The sequence below is a fragment of the Artibeus jamaicensis genome, unplaced genomic scaffold (genome assembly GCF_021234435.1).
Source record: "Artibeus jamaicensis isolate MK-2021 breed Jamaican fruit bat unplaced genomic scaffold, CSHL_Jam_final contig_867, whole genome shotgun sequence".
In the NCBI taxonomy this organism is placed as follows: domain Eukaryota; kingdom Metazoa; phylum Chordata; class Mammalia; order Chiroptera; family Phyllostomidae; genus Artibeus; species Artibeus jamaicensis.
The window spans coordinates 8,110,903-8,130,959 of NW_026521995.1; the positions used below are offsets into that span (position 1 = coordinate 8,110,903).

At 39.1% G+C, this 20,057-nt stretch overlaps 1 protein-coding gene across 1 annotated transcript in view; it reads left to right on the plus strand.

Moving 5' to 3' along the window:
- The window catches only part of ODAD2 (outer dynein arm docking complex subunit 2), a 178,152-nt gene that overhangs the window by 36,994 nt on the left and 121,101 nt on the right, over positions 1–20,057 (plus strand). The gene's annotated exons all lie outside the window — the stretch shown is intronic.

Consider the following 20,057-nt stretch of genomic DNA (forward strand, 5'->3'; position numbering starts at 1 on the left):
TGCGTGGCCCTCCATTCTGAGACCGGACTCGCCGCTTCCAACTCAAGTTCAGTATGGGGGGACATGTTTTTTTAAGGTGTATGCACCACACTAGTTCTTTGAATCTCTGTGAAAATACAGAAATTTTACTCATTCCTAATGAGATATGTGGAAAACCCCTTTGTGCAATAGGAGAATTGGAAGAATTTTTTGTTTGTAAATGTAGCCTTATTAGTCACAAGTATTATAACATAAATTAATACAAATGGGTTCTCTTTGGTAATGTGAGGTAAAACATTGAAAGGCCATAATTATCATTGATCTGCATTTCAGGCACATTGGTATAAATAATCTTAAAGGGAAGAAGAATGAATCTTGGGACCCAAGGTTTCAAACCCACTGAAATCCATTTCAGTGTGGATTGGGTAAGGAATTTAATACTATAGGATCAATAAATCCAAGAGAAAATTGAGAAGACTAGAGTAAAGCCAAGATAATGGTTGTTAGCTTTTGGGTGATTTGGAGGGATCTCGGAACCTGGGTGCAGCATAAGGCTTCATTCCCCTCCCAGGCAGTTCCCAGGGCCGTGCGTTGAGGATGAGATGGCTGCACCATCCTGGCATCAGCCCTAGGCTCAGGCGGAGTAGTATTAGCAGGCAGGTTGGAGACATCTGGCCCTGCTCTGCAGTGCTTCATTGGGCTGCTCTATTTTCGAGTACTTGCTCCAATAATAGAGGAATCTGGTGTGAAGCCCCCGGCCCATTTCCCCAGGTACACATCATTCCTCCTGGGTGCATATTTCTGCACCTGGGATTTTGATTAGAGTTCACCTGAGAGAGCAGGATGATGACAGCATTGGTTGAGAAAGCTGAGTCCAGCAAGGTGGCATACAAAATGAATCCAAGTGGAAAGTGATAGAGGGCTTGTGTTGATAGTGGGGGTGTGCTGGGGCTTGCAGTAGGATACTGTCCTTGGAAGCAGAAAGAAATGACCAAGAAAGGAGGAGGGCCAGTTTATAGGGAAGGTTTGGATTAGGACAGGTTAAGTTGGAAGACAGTGAACTATCCAAACAGATATAACTCATGTTGGAAATAAAGGCTCGAAACTCAAAGTATTCATTAAAAATGAAGCTACCTGCTTGGGAGCTAGAGGAATGAATGAGACTGAGGAGTGAGACTAGAGCCTGTGAGTGTATTTTTGTCTTTTATTCATGATTGGATGTGACCTCTTAATAGATAATCAGAAAGTTCCGGCCTCTCACTTGAGTTACTATTGTGTTGCCCAAACTCTGTTACACTTCTCTGTAAAATAAAAGACACTTTTAAAAAAGATTTCATTTACTTATTTTTAGAGAGGGAGAGGGAAGGAGAAGGAGAGGGAAAGAAACATCAATGTGTGCTTGCTTCGCATGCACCCCCTACTGGGAACCTGGCCCATAACCCAGCCATGTACTCTGACTGGGAATTGAACTGGTGACCCTTTGGTTCACAGGCCAGTGCTCAATCCACTGAGCTACAGCTGTGGTTAAAAGACACACTTTTTATTTTCACCAATTACTTTATTGATTTGGATATTTTGAGCATATTGACTATCTCCCACAATTGGCTTCTAGTAGGAAGAGGCCAGACTGATGCTAAACATCTCCCAAAGCATAAGACAGCCCCACAGCACAGAATTATTTGGACAAAATTGCGTGTACCAAGAAACTTTGCAAGCCACTTTTGACACATTTGATCAATGACAGCATCTTCTTCATATACTTCACAAATCTTTTTTTTGCATTTCAATTGTGTTTTTAACTTTCTTGAAATAATAAAGCATAATATGTCAAAAATGTTGCATATTTTCATTCATCTTCAATATTAAAATGGCTGCACAAAAAATTCCCCAATTTTGATAAGTTTTTTAAAAATGCACACTGATATGATGGCCGCCACAAGATAGTCTAACAGAATTGTTTCAAATTAAGTTAAAGACTAGAGCTATCATAAGGAAAAAATGTGGTGGACTTTTTGGCTAACCCACTGCAACTAAGGCAATATTTTTGGATCAGAATTCCTATGCTAAAACTGGTGGTCTTTCCTCTTATAAGCAGATTGCATCATTGGCCTTTTAAAAAAATTAAAGCAACATTTTATTTGCTAATTTCATACAACTAGCTCTTTGACAAAAGATTAGTTAAAGGAAGATAAATAATTTGGAAGATTTGAAGCAAAAAGAGGAAAATGTCTATTTTTAGGTAAGTTTTCTTTACATTAAAAGCCCCTACATACTACAACTCTGAGAGCTAGATACCAAGACTGGGAATATGATGGGCTTTTTAATGTAAAAATCACAAATGTGGTACCAGCTTTGGATGTGATACTGGGGCAGCCCTTGTCCTGTGTTCTAGGGCAATAGTGTGATTTGTCTCAACACCTGTCACTCAGTGGAAGTCTCTAAACTGCTGAGTGACAGATGATGATGATAGCCGGTCATCACCACACTTTCATCCTCACCCCCCACCCAGATGTGCTGGCGAGGGGTAGTGCCTACTTTGTTCATTCTATGTGATTAGTTTCATAAAACACTGGTGGTGATCTCACTTTTCACAGGAGCCAGGGGTCTGGCTAGTTTTTCTGTCATGTATCCACAAATTTAGAATTCTCGGGCCATGAAAAGTGAAGGTGCTGGATGATTACCCCCATGTAGCAGGGACCAGGACTCTCCTTCAGAGAGACATCTAAAAGGTGACCACATCAAAACTTCTGCGAGGCTTCCCAGGAAACCCTCAGGGTTCGCTCCTTGGCAAGGCCTGGATTATCAGCAGTGACATTCCCATACTTGAAAACCTTGGCGAAGGTTGCTTTTGTGGTGCTCAGTTTCCTAATGATCTTTGATGAACTGATTGAGCAAAACACACACCTCTTAATTGGTTAAATAGTTCTTTTGAGCGGTAATTGGGAGTGACAGGCTTACCTACTTTCATGGTGCTTTACTTTATTGCATTTCACAGATATTATGTTTTTTACAAATTGAAGGCAAGACCATCCACCAGCAGAATGATTACAACTTGCTTTACTGTGATACTTTATGGTCTAGAATTGAACCTGTAACATCTCCAAGGTATGCCTGCATGTAATTTTCATCACAGGAATGTGATGTACTTTGAGGTACTTTGCAATCCATTACTGTTAATTAAATTCCTTTCCCATTACTTGGGTTTTGGAGTGTCAGGTAGTGTGAGCCTTGTTTCATTGGTGGAAAAGCTGAGAAATGCTGTACTCTTGGCCACACAGAAGGTGGCCGGGGGCCAGGACGGCATCCAGGTTTCTATCTTTATTGCCAATCGCCTGGTGATTCTGTCCCGCTGTCAAGAAATTTAGGGACCCAGGGGCCGGCAGGCCTTGCTGTTGGAAGTTCCTATGTTCTCTCTTGTTTGGTTTTCTTCATTTACATAATCAGTAAACTAAACTGGGAACTAAACTAGATTTCTTAACAAAGAAATCTAGTGGTCATTGTTGGAAGGCCTATGAGAGTGTGCTCTTCTGAGAGGTTTTAATTAAAGAGATAGAGAAGAATGAGATGGTGCAGTGTTATTCTGGTTGAAAAGAGTCTTTCAAAAATCAAAAACAGTGATCCCTGTCTACGCACCCAAACAAGCACCAGTAGTTAGGGAGGAAAATCAGTTCCACTGTCCTGAGAAAACAGCCTTTGAGTGGAGGCGTGTGTCGTTGCATCGATGTGGGTCCCCTTAGACATCATCCGTGATGAAAAGGGAAGGCGGCCTTGGTATGCAAAAAGAAACTACTTGTTGGGAGCCTTAAGATATTTTAAATTCCAGTATCTAACAAAATTTCTACTCAGTAGAGTTTGCATTTATGTTTTTTTTTAAAATAATGTAGTGTAACAAGTGAATGAACTTTAAGTATTTGGATTATCTGAGATGTGTGTTATTTGTATGTTTGTGTGGAGAGGGCAAATGCAGATTTACAGTTGTGAGTATAAAAAACAGTTTATTCTTTTATTATTTATTTATTAATTATTGCATTTTTTATGAACAACTGTAAACCTACTTTTGCCCACCCCTGTATTGCTCACAAAAAGAAATTAATTCCTTTTATTTTTATTGCAAATAAGGTGGTGAAAGTGCTGGAGAGGCTTCTCATCTCTACTAATAAAATAATGTTTTTAGTTTTGAGATTTAACCTCTCCTTGCCTCCTGGCTATCCTAAATAAATAAGAGTAGAGAAAAAGCAAAGATAATTAGATGAGTATGGTAATACAGGGCTACTGAATCATTGCAGTGTATGCCACTATGAGCTGGTATTATATGGCCTCACTACTGAAAAACAACAATATTAAAAATGGCAAAGGATGTCTCTTAAGCTTTAAATCATTTGTTCATTTATGGATGCACAGAGTGAACTAGCCCAGAGTGAATTATGCTAGAGCATAATTATATGGTACATGCTGCCCATAGAGTTATTCATAAGATTTTCAATTGGAAGAATTTGGATATCTAAGGCAGTTTTATGTTAATGACTTAAAACTGTAATAGATGTTTCCAGGGGATCTGCTGACTGATGTATTTGCCGCCACCCCATTTTTTGTTCTGCAAAGTATGCTTCCCCTTCAAATTTACTCGGGAGGCTAAAAATATTGGAGAAAAGTAGCAGTGCCTAGTTCTTAGTTTATATAATGTACTAGGCTGCTTTACTTTTTGTTTTAAAAATGTATATTTAGCCTTGGCTAGTGTGGCTTGGTGGACTGAGCCCCAGCCTGTGAACCGAAGGGTCGCCAGTTCTATTCCCAGTCAGGACACATGCCTGGGTTTGTGGGCCAGGTCCCCAGTAGGGGTTGCACGAGTGGCAGACACACATTGATGTTTCTCTCCCTCTCCTTCTCCCTCCCTTCCACTCTCTCTAAAAGTAAATAAATATATATTTTAAAAAATGTATATTCAGTGCAAGCATATACTGTGCCCATAATTAGGAGCAGCTAATGTCATTAAATGTCCATAGTACCTACCCAAAGCAATCTATAGATTCAGTGTGATTCTTATCAAAATACCAATGGCAATGGCACATTTTATGAAACTAGAAAAAATGCAAACATCTATATTGAACCACAGAAGACCTTGAATAGCCACAGCAATCTTGAGAAAGAACAACAAAGTTGGAGATATCATTCTACATGAAATCAAACTATGCTACAAATCTGTAGTAATCAAAACAGCATGGTAGTGGCATAAAAACAGACAAATCAATAGAACAGAATAGAAAGTCCAGAGATAAACCCACAGTTACATGGTCAATTAATATTTGACAAACGAGGCAAAAACATACAATGGGGTAAAGACAACCTATTCAATAACTGATGTTGGGAAAATTGGACAGATACATACAAAAATCTGAAACCAGATCACCTTACATCATGTACAAGAATAAACTCAGAATGGATTAATGCCTTCAGTGTAAGACCTGAAATCATAAAACTCCTAGAAGAAAGCATAAGCAATAAAATCTTGGACATTTCTCTTTGCAATGTACTTTCTGACATATCTCTTTGGGCAAGGTAAACAAAAGAACAAACAGGACTACATCAAACAAAGAACAAATCAGGACTACATAGACAAACAGGACTACATCAAATTAAAAAGTTTTTGCTACGCAAGGGACACCATCAACAACAAAAAAAGACAACATAATGGGAGAACATATATGCCAATGATGCATTCGATAAGGGTTAATATCCAAAATTTATAAAGAACTCATGACTCAACAGCAAAGAAAACAAGCAATACAATTAGAAAATGGACAGAGGACCTGAATAGACACTTCTCCAATGAAGATATCCAAATCACCAATAGATATAAAAGATGCTCAACATCACTAATCATCACAGAAATAACAATTAAAGTCACAGTGAGATATCACTTCACACCCATCAGAATGGCTATCGCCAATAAATCAACTAACAGCAAGTGGTGAGAATGTGCACTGGGAATGCAGATTGGTGCACCCACCATGGAAAACAGTATGAGGGTCCTCAAAAAGTTAACATGGATCTGCCTCATGACTCAACGATTCCACTGGTGGGTATATATCCAAAGAAAGCCAAAACACTAATTTGAACAAATATGTGCATTCCTGTGTTCTTCACAGTGTTATTTACCATAGCCAAGCCATGGAAGCAACCCAAGCACTCATCCATCATCAGTAGGTGAGTGGATAAAAACATGGTGGAATATATATACAATGGAATATTACTCCACCATACAAAAGAATGAAATCTCGCCATTTGTGCCAGAATTGATGCACCTAGGGGGTATTATGTATGCTAAATGAAATAGGTCAAAGGAAAAAATACCTTATCATTTTACTTATATGTAGAATCTAAAGAACAAAATAAATGAACGAACAAAATAGATAAAGACTAATAGATGCGGAGAACCTACTGCTGGTTGCTACGGGGGAGGAGTGTTGGGGGGATGGGTGATAGAGGCGATAGAGGTGAACGGATTAAGAAATATAAATTAGCAGTTACAAAATAGTCACGGAGATGTTAAGTACAGCATAGAGAATACAGTCAGTAACATTATAATAACTGTGGTGCCATGTGGATACTGTAAATATCAGGGACAACACTTTGTATCTGATTATCTAGCCATTGTGCTGCACACCTGAGGCTGTAATTGAAAAAAATAAAAACAAAAAACCACATATTCACACCCTATCACAGAAGCTTGCATACTGAAGAATTTCTAAAGGAATAAGAAGTACCAGATTTGGTATAAGCGAGCTTTCATTTCATATATGCTTATAAATCTGTTGTAATCATTTTTGGAAAGTGCATATTTTTAGGACAAATATGAAACTTCAGGTCCCTTTTTGGTCCACTAGTCCCTGAGATTCCTGCTGGCAGGGAGGGGCTGTAACTCTTTTCCCAGCCTCTGCTCTCTGGGTTGTGTGGCTGTCTCAGTGTGACCTCCTCACAGTTGTGACATGCAGGGCATACCAGGAGCACGTTTCTCTTTTGGTCCTTCCCTACTGCCTTCTGCATTTAATGTCTTAAAATATTCTAAAGTGCATCAGTGTATGCTCATTGTAAATATTCAAGCCATTAAAAGAACGAAAGTGAAAGCTCCCTTCCAGATATTTCTGTTAATATACATACATATTTTGTCCATAAAACAAAGTCATACTATTTGTTGTTCTACATTTTTCCTTTGATGCAAAGTGTTAATTAAGTCTTGGTGACCTTCCTTATCTGCTTCAGTCCTTTTAATTGTTGCATATTCTGGGTTGTATGTTCTGGGTGGGGCAAAAGTAGGTTTATGGTTCTTTGTATAGAGAATAATACAATAATTAATAAATAATAATCTAAAAATAAACTGTTTCACATACTCACAACTGTAAACCTACTTTTGCTCCACCCTATATATATCAATAATGTAACAGTTCCCTTTTTGATAACTGGTTGGGTTATCTCCCAAATCAATCTTTGTTACTACAACAATGCTACAGGAAATATTTCTACATATTGTTTAATATGTAAACTATTTCTATAGAATAGCTGCTTTGAAGTAGAATCACTTGGGTCAAAGAGTATGCACATTTAAAATTTAGTTGTAATGGGAATGGGTATAAAATTTCAATCGTGCCAGAGGATTAAGCTGTAGAGATGTGGTGTACAGCATGGTGCCTCTAGTTAACATTACTGTATTGTGCACTTAAATAAATTAAGAGGGTAGATCTCATGTTAAGTGTTCTTGCCACAAAAAGCGGGAGGCCTAGGAAAACTTTTGGAGGTGATGGAATTGTCTGTTACCTTGAGTGCGGTGATGGCTTCACAGATATAAATATGTGTCCAAGTTCTTCAAGTTGTATTCACTAAACATGTGCGGCCTTTGCATATCAATTATACCTCAATAGAGCTGTTTTTTAAAAAAAGGATAGATGCACAATAGGTTTGAGAAGTACTGCATTAAATTTTTTTTTTATTTTAAGGGAAATAAGGAAAAGTAAGAAACCAGCTAAGCTGGTTTATATAAAAAAATTTTGCTGCTCTACAGAAAGCAAACATCAGTTTACCCTCTACCAGTAATACACCAGTGGTTTTCAACTTTGAGTACAGAGTGAAATCAGCCAGGCTCTTAACAAAACAAAACAAAACAAAACAAAACAAAACAAAACAAAACAATACAAAGGCCTTAGTGCCCAGGTAGCATTCATGGAAGTATTAATTGAATTAGTCTGGAAAGCTCTGGGCATTAATAGTCTTTAAACTCCACATTTTTTTATTTCGGCCAATTTGGAGAGGGGAAAATGTATATCATGTGAATTTGCTCATGCTTGATGACTAGTGAGACTGACGATTTTTTTTCATATGTCAAGTAGCCATTTTTCTTGCCTATTTTTCTTTTTCTTTTTTTTTTTTAAAGATTTTTTATTTATTTATCTTTAGAGGGGAAGGGAAGGACAGAGGGAGAGAAACGTCAATGTACGGTTGCCTTTCGTGCGTCCCCTGCTGGGAAGTGGCCTGCAGGGAACCTGCCTGCAACCCCAGTATGTGCCCTGTCTGGGAATCGAACTGCAATTGTCTGGTTCGCAGGCCCGCGCTCAATCCACTGAGCTACACCAGCCAGGGCTCCTATTTTTCTATGTGGTTCTTTGCTTTTGGTTCTGAGCAAATTAATCCTTTGTTATATTATTTGCAAATGCTCTCTTCAGTTTGTCATATATTATCTACACTTTTTAATAAAAATTTAAAAATGAATAATTATAGCAACTGTTTTCTTCATGGGTTATGGGTTTTGTGTTTTAGGAGCTAGAAAAGTTTTTCTGAAGCCATTCTAGAGAACAGAAATATTTTCTATTTCCTTCTGGTAGTTTTAAAGCTTTTAAAAATGTTCAGGTCCTTAATCCATCTGGATTTCACTTATTTTTTCTCTAGATGGATAGTCAGTGTATCAATACATTATTAGTTTATTCACTCCTTGCTCTAAAGATCTGAGATGCTATTTACCTTTATTAAGTACTATACTCACATGTGAGAGTTTGTTTCTGGATCTTTCTTTGTTGGTTGCATTGATTCATTTGGATGTTCCCATGCCAGTTCCATGCTAATTACTATAGATTTTGTATATTTTAATACTTGATTGTCCAGAGAGTTTTGTTAATATTTTTAAACTAATTTATCAATTACTTTGGAATACATTGCAATTTTAATAACATCAAATTAGTTATCCTATTCAGGAATATGGTGTGACCATTTATTTAATTTTTGCATATTTTAATAAAACTTGCTAGTTTTTATCCATATATTTCTAACACATTTCTTCTGGGATGTAAATCAATACTTCTGTTATTATTATTTTGTTAATTTTGATATGGAAACATTTTTCAGATTACACATTTTTATTTGTTATTCTTAGTGTATGGATGTATAGTTACTATTTTTTTTAATGTTGCCCTGTATTCAGCCACTTTACTGAGCTGGATATTAATAATTAATTTAATAATTATCATAATTACTGTTATTTACTAATCCCTTTAGGAAAACAGTTACATTTGATACAGACTTTTCCTCATTGTAATGACTAGGACAGTCCAGAGGAGTGTCAAAGTCTGTAAATGTTCCATTTAAAAGGAATGTGGAGGGAGCCCTTGCATTGTTCTTTACCTGTTCTCCATAAAAATTCTTAGCAAGCCTGTAATATAAGAATCTGAGTCAAACTTCTTTTTTCTTCTGGAACAGTATTTTATTTTTCCTTCCTGGAGTTCTCTAGTGTCATCTTTTGAGTCTAAGGTTTATGAGGGCTGAATCATCAGTATAAAATCAGTTTGAAATCAACGGAAGGCAAAGCAATATATTTTACTACCTTGACTTATGTGGTCATATGCCAGTCACTTTGAGTGCTGACTTTTACCATTTCTACACTTGATCTTAGCCAAAAGGCCAAGAAGTGGTGGACTTTTACCATTTCTGGTCCTGGGAGATGGAGAGCATCTGCAAGGCAAAGCTCTGCGTTGGGCCCCAGGCCCTCTGTCGTCATTAATAAACAGTGGTTGGCAGGGCTCCCTTTTCTTGCTGAGTGGCATGTTTGGAGGAAAGAAGTGCTGGGGGCATAGAAAGCCAGCTGGACGGCTGTGCAAGGGTTGTGTCACCTCACTAGGTCTTGCCCGCTGCCTCTTGATTGCAGACAAGTGGGGAACAGGAGGAGAGGGCCCTCTGTCCCCACTCACGCCTCTGCCTGCCTTCTTGTCTCACTATTGACATATTGGGCTCTGATGGGAGCTGACAGTGACCCTCTGAGTATGTTGCCTGTCAGAGTTTCATGTACTAGCTTTATAGTATCCTTTTCTGAACCAAGTTACTTGAAGTTTTTACAACACATGATAAGTCATGCTGTCCTCCTAATCCAAGTTATCCCCTTCTTTAGCCCCTTCTCTGCACAGCTGCTGTGACCTGAGTGGTCCCCACAAGTCCATACTTGTCCCCTCTGCCAGGGGCCTCTTCAGCCAGAGTGATTTCTTTAAAATGTACGCAGTTCATGTTAGTCTTCCTTTACACCCCTGCAAAAAAGCAACAGCTCTCAAATATTTCCCATCAATCTTTACACTAAAGGCTAAAATTTTCAACCTGGGCTATTGGCCCAGCTGGCTATGTTGCCCACCTTTTTCATCTCTGACCACTCTGCCACTGCCCACTCTTTGGGTCGCAGTCATGCTGGCCTGGTTCAGGTCTTCAACGTGCCATGCTTCACGCCACTGCAGGGCTTTTGCACATGCTGTATACTTGGACTGACGTGCTTTTCATCACTTCCCTCCACCTCCAGGGAAAGCACCTGCTCTTTGTCCCGACCTCAGTCCCAGGCATACATTCCTCAGGAAAACCTTCCCTGATGCCCTTGCCTGGTTTAAATCCCCTGTTGGAGCTTCCATAGCCCCATACCCTTCTCCCTCATAGCACTTCTCATACTCAAAGTTTTCATATGTTTGGATGGACTTAAAAAAATTAAAACTTTCTCCACTAAATTGTGAGCTCCATGAAGGCAAATACCATGTCCGTTTTCGTTTACCTGATGTCTTGGGCCTAACATTGGACTCAGTGAATAGTAAGTGAGCAAATCTGTTGAGTGGAAGAATACAAAAATGATTTGAGGCAGCTTGCTTCCTGATTTGATCTTGAAAACATTCTTCCTCTCTAGTTAATAAGTGTTTATTTGTTCTTTATCAGCAATAAGGAGGCTGGACAGGGTATTGCTTTGTATACCAAACAAGGTAATACTTTTTATTTCAAAGATTGTATTTAAAACAATGAAAACCATTACTTAGGAAAGTGTCTTGGGTTCATCTTGCCTTTCACAAAGACATTTTGAGAAAAACGAGAGAAAGCAGCATTTACTCAACCTTTGCGTGTTTGAAAATTGGTTGTGACAGTGGACAAACGCCTCCTGGTTGTAGAAGGGAATGTGAGCTGCAAAGTATCTATCTGCAGGTGGACAGAGCCAGGAGATGCCGGAAGCAGGGGAAGGAAGACAACCAGCAAAAGAATTACATTAGTTTAAGCAGTAGAAAAGCTTATTGGAAGCATTCTTCAAAACCCTCCAGAAACTAGTAAAATAACATTTTACTATGTTTTCTCCAGCTCTTAAAATGTCACAAATGCAAATATATGATAAAATGTGAAAATAAGGGTTGGGAACTAATTACATTCTCAGGGGAGATTTCCTTAGAAAAAAACCGTATTTGTACTGCCTCTCCACAGTTCAACGTTTGCGGCATCTGGTACAGGAGAACGAACACTTGAAAATTCTTCGACATAGCTGGTATTTAAAGGATAGCAATTGGCTAACATTTGTGGCTCTGTATGTTGAATATTTTGGCTCCAATCCTCTGGTATTCATTCTGAAAGATTTATAATCCTTCAGGGAGTGTGGTCAGTGACAAGGGTAGAACTAAATCCTGAAATGTGGAAAAACTAACTTTCCCTAATATAAAACTGTTCTAAAAAAATCCCTCAAGTCTATGACTATGTTTCCAGATTTTCAGAAAAAGCTCTTGATTTACAGAAATTTCTTCTCTATACGGATCTAACTTTTAATGATAAATGTAAATTTTCCACCTTTTGGCTTCAAAAATGGCCTAGAAATAATTCAGAAAAATATATAATCTTACCTTTTGGGCATCTGCTGCAGTCCCATGACTTTTAAAAAATGCATTTTATTGCTTATAGTGTAAATAATGAAATAAAGTTCAAAGGATGGAAATAGTCTAGAAGAGAAAAATTAAGAGACCTTGAAATGCAATAGGAAACGATGATTGTGCTGACTATATAAAAGGATAAAATTGCTACCAAAGAAAATATAATGCAAGAACGGCAGTCAAGAAGGTCCTTGATCATGCACAGCTGACAATGTCAGGACAGAAGCTCCTTCTTCAGAGAGCTGGGCCTCTGGTGGGAGACTCTCTTGGCTTCACTGAAGCATGACATGCTGCCTGACGTCTTCCCGTTTTGAGTCATGCCTGAGTCTGAAGCCACTGCTTAAAGAGCTCTCTCTCTCTGAAGTTTCAAACTTTTAATGTAGGAACCCAGCTCCATTCCTTCAGGTCCCCCAGGGGAACTTTCTGCTTCCTTTTAACCATTTCAATTCAGAAAAAGAGCCTTGATTAATGAATTGTTTTTCTTCCTTGCTTTGCTTTGTTTTTTTCTACATTATTTTCTTTACTTAGTTATGGTTAGCATATAGATTCTTCTTTATGGTTTATAAAATATCTGCCTTTTGTTTTTCTAAAAGAGGCACCAGGAGCACCAGCATTTAGTGGCCCTGTGCCCCTAAAACAAGGGAGTTTACGAAGCTGACAGGACGTAGGTAACTTACTACTTTGTGTTTCAAAGCCAACTGTGGGGAAGTTGGTGGTGGTACAATTTCTCTTGATATTGAGAAAAGGACATAAGAGCTGCAAGAACAATGTTTATTATTTTAAGTGTAAGTAATAAAATTAAGGGTCTCCTCATTCTAAACTTAATTTTGAATATAGGGGGCAACCTAGATTATCCAGAAGGAAAATTAGTACAAAAATGGAAATCACTGGTGCTGTCACCACAGGGCAATGGTTCGTGACATCTTTGGAAATGTGGAAGGAATTTTCTGGAAAGGAGTAAGAGGAAAGGTTAAACTGTTCCAACTTCACTTTTGATGCTTGCCCTCTGGTAGTGCCATTTCAGCTTCTTATTTAAAAAGGAACATACTGTGTTGAATTTACAAGAGAATTTGTGTCCTGGCATGTGTGTGATATGGGGGGGTTGGGCAGCTTGAATATAACTTTCATTTCTGTGCTAAGTCCATACATTATATATATGTACACATACATATACAACAGATATGGCAACATAAGGTAATGACAAGCAAATGAAAATAAGCATAATTTATAGTGAGGAAGCTTTATTTGAGATTATTGGTACTATGTTTTTTTCCTTTCTATTGAATTTACTGAGGTCATATATGGCCTTTATTATGTTGAGGTATGTTCCCTCACTTTGCTGAGAGTTTTTATCATGAGTGGGTGCTGGGTTTTTATCAAGTGTGTTTTCCACATCTATTGATATAACCATGTGAGTTTTCTTTGATCCTTACCCAGATATGTTTATTGTTTTTAGAGACAGAGGAAGGCGAGGGTAAGGTGGGGGCAGGGAGAGAGAGAGAGAGAGAAAGAGACACATTGATATGAGAGAGAAACATTAACCTAGGTTATGGGATCAAACCCACAACCTAGGTATTTTCTCTGACTGGGGATTGAACCCACAACATTTCGTTGTATAGGATGATGTTCCAATCAACTGTTCTACCCGGCCAGGGAGATCATGTGGTTTCTGTCCTTCATTTTGTTTGTGTGGTGTATCACGTTAATTGATTTGTGGATGTTGCACCAACCTTGTACCCCTGGAATTAATCCCACTTGATCATGGTGTATGATCTTTTTTAAAAAATGTATTTTATTAATTATGCCATTACAGTTGTTCTATTCCCCCCTTCATTCCCCTCCACCCTGCACACCCCTCCCCCACTATCCCCCCCTTTAGTTTATGACCACATGTCTCAAGTTCCTTAGATTCTATATTTCCCACACTAATCTTGCCCTCCTCCCTATCTATTTTCTACCTACCATCTATGCTACTTATTTTCTGTACCTTCTCCCCCCTTCTCCTTCTCCCACTCCCCTGTTGCTAACCCTCCATGTGATCTTCATTTCTATGGTTCTGCTCCTGATATAGCTGTCCTCTTAGTTTGCTTTTGTTTTAGGTGTGGTTGTTAATAACTGTGAGTTTGCTGTCCTTTCACTGTTCATCTTTTTTATCTTTGTTTTCTTAGATAAGTCCCTTTAACATTTCATAGAATAAGGGCTTGGTGATGATGAACTCCTTGAATTTGATCTTATCTGAGAAGCACTTTATCTGTCCTTCCATTCTAAGTGAAAGCTTTGCTGGATAGAACAATCTTGGATGTAGGTCTTTGGATATCATGACTTGGAATACCTCTTTCCAGCCCCTTCTTGCCTGGAAGGTCTCTTTTGAGAAATCTGCTGACAGTCTGATGGGAACTCCTTTGGAGGTGACTGTCCCCTTATCTCTTGCTGCCTCTAGGATTCTCTCCATCATTTTTATCTTGGGTAATGTAATTACGATGTGCCTTGGAGTGTCTTCCTTGGGTCCAACTTCTTTGGGATTCTCTGAGGTTCCTGGATATCCTGGAAGTCTATTTCTTTTGCCAGATTGGGGAAGTTCTCCTTTATTATTTGTTCAAATAAGTTTTCTACTTGTGGCTCTTCCTCTTCTTCTTCTGGTACCCCTATACTTCGGATGTTGGAAAGTTTAAAGATGTCCTGAAGGTTCCTAAGCCTCTCCTCATTTTTTTTTAATTATTGTTTCTTCATTCTTTTCTGTTTGGTCATTTTTTTCTTCCTTCTGGTTCACTCTTTTGATTTGAGTCTCAGTTTCCTTTCCATCACTATTGGTTTCCTATGCATTTCCCTTCATTTCAGTTAGTTTAGCCTTCATTTGTTCCTCTAATTTGTGACTAAAATCAACCAGTTCTATGAGCATCCTGATCACCAGTGTTTTGAACTGTGAATCTGAAAGTTTGGCTATTTCTTCATCACTTAGATTTATCTACTCTGGAGCTCTGAGTTCTTCTTGAGCCATATTTTGGTCTGGTTGCACCTGTTACATACGAGGAGTAGAGCCTTAGCTGTTCACCAGGGTGGGGCCATCCAGGTTGCTAGGTTGTGATGCTGTATGTGGGTGCAGGGTCAAAGTGGGGCAATAGCACTCCCCTCTGCTGCTTCCTGCCGCTGGGGCCTGTGTGGTCTGTCTCACTGCTCTCTCCTTCGCTGGTTTATCTATACGCAAATGTGTAACTGCACAAATGTGTGTCTGCGGTCAGCATGCTGCCTTGCGCCCTCACTGGGTCCGCCCATTGCTACCCCACGCCTGGGATCCACCAACTTCCACCCAAACCCTTAGTTGGGGGATCTTTCCTGCCCGATCCTGCTCCGCTGCTGGCTCTGCCTCTCTTCCTGAAAGGTTTGTTGTTGTCGGACTTCCGTATAGTTCAATTTTGTGTTTCTGTGTTTTGTGTTACTAAAACTTTATTGTCTTTAAACTTTGTTGTGCAAGAAGGTAGTGTTTCCACCTATGCCACCATCTTGGCAGAAGTCTGATCTTTTTAATGTATTGCTGGATCCAGTTTGCTAATAATAGTTTGTTGAGGATTTTAGCATCTATGTTCATCCAGGAACATTGGCTTATAATTTTCTATGTAATGTTTTTATCTGGTATTAGAATTAGTATATTACTGTCTTTGTAAAAAGAGCTGGGAGTCTTCCCTCCTCTTGAAATTTTGGAATAGTTTGAGAGGGATTTGAATTAGTTCTTTGAATGTTTGGTAAAATTCACCTAGGAAGCCATTTGGTACCAGACTTTTATTTGTTGGGAGCTTTTTGATTACTGCTTCAGTTTCATTAGATGTGACTTGTCTATCTAGATTCTCTGATTGTTCCTGATTCAGTTTTAGAATTCAGTTCTAGGAATTTATCCATTTTGTCCAGATTGTACAATTTGTTGGCATATAGTTTTTCATAATATTTTCTTAAAATCTTTTGTACTTCTTTTGTATCAGTTTTTACTTCTCTTTCATTTTTAATTTTGTTTATTTGGGTCCTCTTTTTCTTTATTAGTCCGGTTAAAGGTATGTCAATCTTGTTTATGTCTTCAAAGAACCAGCTGTTGGATTCATTTATCTTTTGCATTGTTATTTTAGACTCTATTTTTCTTATTTCTAGTCTGATATTTATTATTTCCTTCTACTCACTTTGGGCTTGTTCGTTGTTCTTTTTCCAGTTCTTTTAAGTGTAAAGTTAGATTGTTTATTGGGGCTTTTTTTCTGTCTTGAGATATGCCTGCAGTACTATAAATTTCCCCCTTAGGACTGCTTCCCTGTGTCCCAGGAATTTTCAGTTGTATTCTCATTTTTATTTGTTTCAAGGTATCTTTTGCTTTCTTCCTTGATTTCATGGTTGAGATGAATCAAGGAATAAAACCACTCATTGTTGAGTAACATTTTATTTAGCCTCCGTGTCTTTGTGTGTTTTTTCAGGGTTTTTAAATTGATTTCTAGTCTTATGCCACTGTGGTCAGAGAAGATCCTTGCTATGATTTCAGTCTGCAGATATTTATTGAGGCTTATTTTGTGTCCTGACATGTGGTCTGTCCTAGGAAGCGTTCCTTGTATACTTGAAAAGTGTGTATATCTGTTGCTTTGGGATGCTACGCTCTGAAGATATCAATTAAATCCATCTAATTTAGTGTGTCATTTAAGGCTGTTTGTTGATTTACTGTCTGGAAGATCTGTCCATTAATGTCAATAGGTGGTAAAATCCCATAATATGACTATTACTGTCAGTCTTCCCATTTATATTCGTCAAGATTTGCTTTACGTGCTTAGGTGCTCCTGTGTTGGGTGCATGTATATTTACAAAGATTATGTCCTCTTGTTGGATTGTTCCCTTTATCATTGTGTAGTGTTCTATGTCTCTTACTATAGACTTTGTTTTAAAAGTCTATTTTGTCAGATATAAGTATAGATGCCCCAGCTTCTTTTTTCATTTGCATGAAGTATCTTTTTCTATCCTTTTAGTCTGTGTGCATCTTTCTTTCTGAGATAGATTTCTTGTGGACAGCATATATACGGGTCATGTTTTCTTATCCATTCAGCTACCCTGGGTCTTCTTATCTGAGCATTTAAGCCACTTACAATACATTTAAAGTGATTATTGATAGGTATATATGTATTGCCATTTTAATCTTGTAATTATATTTCTCTTTTTTTCCTTCTTTTCATCTTATTTTTTCTACTTCTCCCCCTCCTCCTCCTTCTTCAAGGAAGCTCTGTAACATTTCTTGTAATTGTGGTTTGTGGTACCAGACTCCTTTAGCTTTTACTTGTCTGGGAAGATCTTTATTTATCCTTTAATTTTAAATGATAGCCTTGCTGGGAAAAGTAGTCTTGGGGTAGGTTTTTGCTTTTCATCACTTTGAATATTTCATGCCAGTCTCTTCTGACCTGAAAAGTTTCTGTTGAAAAATCAGATGATAGTCATATGAAAGCTTTCTTGAAGATAATCATATTTCTCTGTGGCTTTTAAGATTCTCCCTTGTCTTTAAGCTTTGCCATTTTAATTATGATGTGTGTTGGTGTGGGCCTCTTCATGTCCATCTCGTTTGGGACTCTGCACTTCATAGCCTTCTGTGGCTTTCTTTTTTCACCAGGTGAGGGGAACTTTTGGTCATTATTTCCTCAAGTAGGTTCTCTATCCCTTGCTCACTCTTTTCTCCTTCTGGTATCCCCAGGATGGGGATGTTTTTACGCTTGATGTTGTCCCATAGGCCCCTTAAGACTTAAAGTATCCTCATTTTTTAAATTCTTTTATTTTTGCTCTGATAAGGTGGTTTTTTTTCCTGCCTTATCTTCCCAATAACTGATTAGATTCTGTGCTTCATCCAGCCTACAAACTACTGTTTATTTCTTTCAGTGTAGTCTTCATTTCAGATATTGTTTTCTTCATTTCTGATCAGTCCTTTTTTATTGTTTCTGTGTCCTTTTTTGTGTTGAACATTTGTGTTACCATTGCTTTGAACTCTACATCTGACAGATTGCTTCCCCCCATTTCACTGAGCTCTTTTTCTGAGATTTCTCCTATTCTTTCATGTGGGGACAGTTTGTTTGTTTGTTTGTTTCACCATTTTGGTTGCCTCTTTGTGTTTTTTGTAAGTATTAGATAAATCTGTTGTGACTCCCAGTCTTCATAGTGTGGCCTTCTGTAGTAGGTGTCCTGTGGTGCTGTCTCCTTGATCACCTGACCTGGTTGCTCCCGGAATGTTCCTTGTGTGGGCCCACTTGTAATCGAGTGTTGATTGCTATTGGCCTGTTTGTACATGAGATGGATCCTCAGTCTGGCTGACGGTGAGGCTCAACCCTGACCACGGTTTGTGAGCTGCTGTGCAGGGGCTGATCATATGATGCGGAATTCACCTCTGCGGGGCTTGGTGCGTGCCGAGATCTCCCATGGGATATGCTGCTTGTGAAGCTTATTGGATCCTCCTCTGATGTTTTCTAAAGCCGGTCATTGGGTGTATTGGTTCTGGGCCTGTTGGGAGGTACTCTGGTGCAGGCCAATGTGAGATGCTGCCTCTGACTGGCTTTTGACTACCTGTTTGGAGCTACAGCAATCCACAGTTTGTGGCTGCTTTTGCTTGGCCTTGGTACACATGGGAAGGACCCAGCTCTGCACCAAGGCTGGCTTTTACTAGCACCAGGCCTGGGAGCAGGTCCCCCAAAATCCTGTGGTACCTGGAGGAGACCTGTCTGCCTGTCTCCTCTGCTGGCTGCCTGTATGGCTCAATCACTGAAAGAGGGTCTGGCTGTATTCCCCAGTAGTACATAAGCTCTACATGGTGGGGCAACAGGGAGACCAGAGTGTGGGGCTCTTGCTTTCTTCCAGGCTAATGCTTACAGAGAGGAGTGCTCTGTCCAAGAAAGATGGTATTTACAGTGTAGGAGAGTGAGTCAGCACAGAGATTCTTGTGACTGTCCCTTTAGCTGTCTCTCCTGAGAGCCACAGACTAGAGACTCACCTCATACAACTATAGTCTGCTCCACCCCGCTCTCACTGGAGCCCAGGGTGAATAGCTGTGAATTAACTTTTGTGCATTAGCCCTTTAAAAGTGTACCTTTGTTTGTAGAGTACTCCCACTTCTCCCCGCTGGACAGAAACCTTGCTGCTTTTCACAGCTAGATGTTGTATGGTCACTTCCTCCTAGCTCTTGTGTTTTGGGCTAGAACATCCAACTTAGGATTTAGACCCCTTGCTCCTCAAGGGGGTCCCCTCACAGCTTAGCTATACCTCTGGAACTTCAGCCACTGCTATGGAAGTGGGGCCAACCTTTTGGCATCACTACCCTTCCTACCAAGTCTTGAAATGGCTTCTTCTGTAAGTCCTTAGTTAATAAGACTTGTGTTCAGCTAGTCTTCAGTTGGTTACTCTGGATGATTGTTCTGTATTTTAGCTGTAATCCCAGCTTGGTCCTGGGGTAAGGTGAGTGTAGCTTCCACTTGCTCTGCCATCATCTTGGATCCTCTAAATCCTGAGATGCACAGAGCAGAGCACCTGGAAGCTGAGCACACTGAGAAGGCTCTGAGAAGACAAAGTTCCCTGGAACCCTCAAGCCTTTCTGTCATGACTGCATCTTTGAGGTCACCATATTGCCATCTTGGATCCTTTCTCCTGCTGCTGGGTAGTGTAGATCTTAGCAAACTCAACATGTGATTTTTAGTTGAGGATTTCCACCTTTTCGCATAGAGGAGGCACTTCCATGTCTTCTCCTTGGCAAAAACAAATATTCAACAACACTGCTCATGCACTTTGGGTCATTATTATTTAAGATAACAGTTAACAGTTAGTTGAAATAATCACTGAGACACCTCAACAATTGACTATAAAGTCAGTACTATGTTTTGAGGTAGAAAACTAAGG